Source organism: Nicotiana attenuata, unplaced genomic scaffold, assembly GCF_001879085.1.
Source record: "Nicotiana attenuata strain UT unplaced genomic scaffold, NIATTr2, whole genome shotgun sequence".
Lineage (NCBI taxonomy): Eukaryota > Viridiplantae > Streptophyta > Magnoliopsida > Solanales > Solanaceae > Nicotiana > Nicotiana attenuata.
Window position 1 is genome coordinate 93,535 of NW_017673700.1, and position 3,394 is coordinate 96,928.

Below are 3,394 nucleotides of genomic sequence, written 5' to 3' on the forward strand. Positions count from 1 at the left end.
AAATTGTGGGAAAATTGGGATTTTTGGAAGAAAACCTAGAAACTTGATAAATTGGATTTTACCACGAATTTGAGCATGGAATTAGGAGTAAATTATATATTTGAGCCAGTGAAGCTATGGGTAGAGTATATCTTCGAGAAATTTCGGATTCCGGGCACGTGGGCCCGAGGGCGTTTTGGTCAACTTTTCGATCGGAGTTAGGAATTGCTATAAATTAGTTTGTAATGAATATTTGAGCATATATTAATGGATTTGCGTAACCGTTGGCTAGTTTTGGAGCATGGTGCATCATTTGGAGTCCCCGGAAGGGCGTGGATTGCCAGTTATGAGTCTTCGGAGCGAGGTGAGTCTCCTTTCTAACCTTGTAAGAGGGAATTGTCCCCATAGGTGAGTTAATTGGTTATGTGCTCCTATTTGTGGGGGCTACGTACATACAAGGTGACAAGAGTCCGTGCGTAGCTACTATTATGCTATTGTCCGGGTAGTTAGGACCCAGAAGCATGTTATACTTGGATTATTTGTAAGCCCTATGGTAGCTTGAATTGCATAAATCACATGGAATTTGTAAATAAATTTCTAAAGGGATTAAACTTTACTTCTTAAAATTTGTTAAAGGAGAATTTGATATATTTTGATAAATATTCGCTGAAAAGTTCTTACTTGATTGATTGAGCATGTATCTCTCTGTGTACCTGCGTCGCATGTATGATTCGCGAGCAGGGAATGTGTTTATTTTATGTTGACCGCGTCGCAGATTATTTCGCGAGCGGGGTAATAGATGCATCTATAGGCGCGCCGTCGAACCTCGGCAAGTGCACATTTCTTTTCTGTTGGACCGGGCCGTCGCCTCGGCATGATTTGCGCATGATATTTTTATATATATTGATGCACGTGAAATTTTAAATGATGATATTGCCCTTCATGGCTTGATGTAAATTGATAAGATAAAGAAAGGTAAACCTTGAAAATCCTTGATCATTTGTTGAAGGTGTTTGATCTGTTTTCTGGCTTCGTGAATTAGAATTGCTATATAAATCCATGATTTCCTCACATTTTTAGTATAATTGTCAAATGACCTCTAGTAAGTGTCCAAGTTGACCGTCTCGTCTCTACTTCTTCGAGATTAGACGGGATACTCATTGAGTACACGTTGATTACGTACTCATACTACACTTCTGTGCATTTTTTGTTGCACAGGTATAAGTAACTTTAGTGGCTTACTGGGCGTAGCGGCGCGGATGACTCTGGGACTAGGTGAGCTGCATTGTTCGAGGCGACCCGCAGCTAGTGTAGTTCCTTTCAGCATTTTTATATTTATTCCATGTCCACTGTATTTCGGACAGATGTTGTATTTTATTTTCCTTATTAATAGATGCTCATGCACTTGTGACACCGGGTTCTGGGATGGTTTTCGAAAGATGTGTACTAATAGTTATTTATTAATTTGAATTGAAGCAGAGATTGTTTTATTTATGAAAAAATGGAAGGAAAAACCCTACATTTTCCAAAGGTATTAAAAGAGAATTTAATTGATAATTTAGTTGGCTTGCCTGACAGAGGTGTCAGGCGCCATCACGACCCGTAGTAGTTTTTGGGTCGTGACAACATGGTATCAGAGCACTAGGTTCCTAGGGTCTCACGAGTCATGAGCAAGTCTAGTTGAGTCTCGCGGATCGGTACGGAGACGTCTGTACTTATCCTCGGGAGGCTGCAGGACTGTTAGGAGTACTTCCCTTCTTGATTCCTTATCGTGCGATTTGACTTCATGTGAGGCTTATGCCTTTGTTTCTTTCTTACTCAATCTTATGCGACGCGAAGCGCTTAATGTAAATAAAAAATTGAAGAACCGTAATGGTACTACAGATGTGATACGGGATGTTTCTCCCGGTATAGCTGATCAGATTATTGTCGTCGCCTTATGGAAGAATATTTTATTGTTTCAGCCCAGTAGCGGTATTTTCGAGGGCTTTGAGGCTAGGCACAAGTTGCCGCGATGCTTATGAATGACTATTCTGCAGTAGTAATATGATGGTAGGGTGTTGCCCACGTGTCAGGGCAGTGAATGATTTCAAGGGAGGTTTACTCAGTGCATAATCAAGAGATTCGATATTTTATTCCCGGCAGGGGGAAAGGCAATCGAACTAAGGAGGGTCAGATGTGGACTGGTGGAAGTAGTGAGACTCGGTAATTGCAAGCGTGGTGGAATTTTTCTTCATATTGGGGTGATGTCGTCCTAATTGGACGTATTAAGTTTGTCGGTGTTATGATCTTCTACAATTCACTTTTGAGGCAAGGTATTGTGAAATAGTATCGGAGACACAACTATCAGATATCGCAGGATGCGGTGGCTCAGGATTGAATCAGTATTTCTAATATTGACGGTTCGAGAAAGATGACCTTCGGAGAAGTTTGGAGTTAGTAGCGATTTGTGGATTCAAGTGCTATGAAGGTAAGTTTTATTAAGGCAACAATTGAGCAGCAAAGGATGAGAAAGACATGTAGGAAGTGTCAGGCGGAGTTTTAAATTGCTAAAAGGCTGGGCTTAGGGAGTGCAGGCCGAGCAGTTGATTGAGGGAGTGAGTTTGCCCAAAGTGGGAGAGTGGCGGAGCTGCGTAGGGGATTGGTAATAAGATGGCTATGCGCCTTAAGGAGAGAGCGTTTTGAGAATAGTGGCGCTTGGCCATTGGGGTCTACCAATCTAATTTGAAGTAGGGATTCTGGTGCGGCAGGAGATTTAATATAATGGAAAGGAGCCGTTTAAATGAAGAAGGATGCAACATAAACTTAAATCAGAAGGATGTTGCCGCACATTTAAATGATGTCCACAAGGGGTAAAGGGACCTGTGCAGCTGAAGAGTGAGCTCAGACTCAGGAAGGGTCATTGATGTCGTAGTGATTGCACCCCGTGCGGCTGTGTTGGAAGATGCCAGGGAGAGCCTTCCATAGGTGGGTTACCCAAGTGGGCAGGTTAGCAGTCACGTGGTTGGCGAGGCTTCCGCGAAGAATTTTATCGGTTATGTAGCAAGGAGATCGGTCGTGCGAATGTAGCGGGTGAATCAGAGTATGAAAGAATGGGGTTTTGCAGAGAGAATCCGAGAATTTATGCGGTTGATCGTGCAAGGTTATGTCGATGAGAGCTAGGGAATTTTGGTGAATTCCAGAGTTCGAAATAATGGCTTCAAGCTAAGTGGGAGAGTCCCACCGCCTATGATGGGGTATTCATGTGCTAGAAGATTTATGAATTGATTAAATTCGGGACCAAGTCAGAGCGGGTGGCTCTCAGTAACTGTTCTATAGATTTCGAAAAGAGGTAAAGTATGGTGCCTAATGACTTCGAGCCTATAAGTACGATTTAGAATGGAGCTTGATCGCAGCCTATGAGAAGAGGCACAGA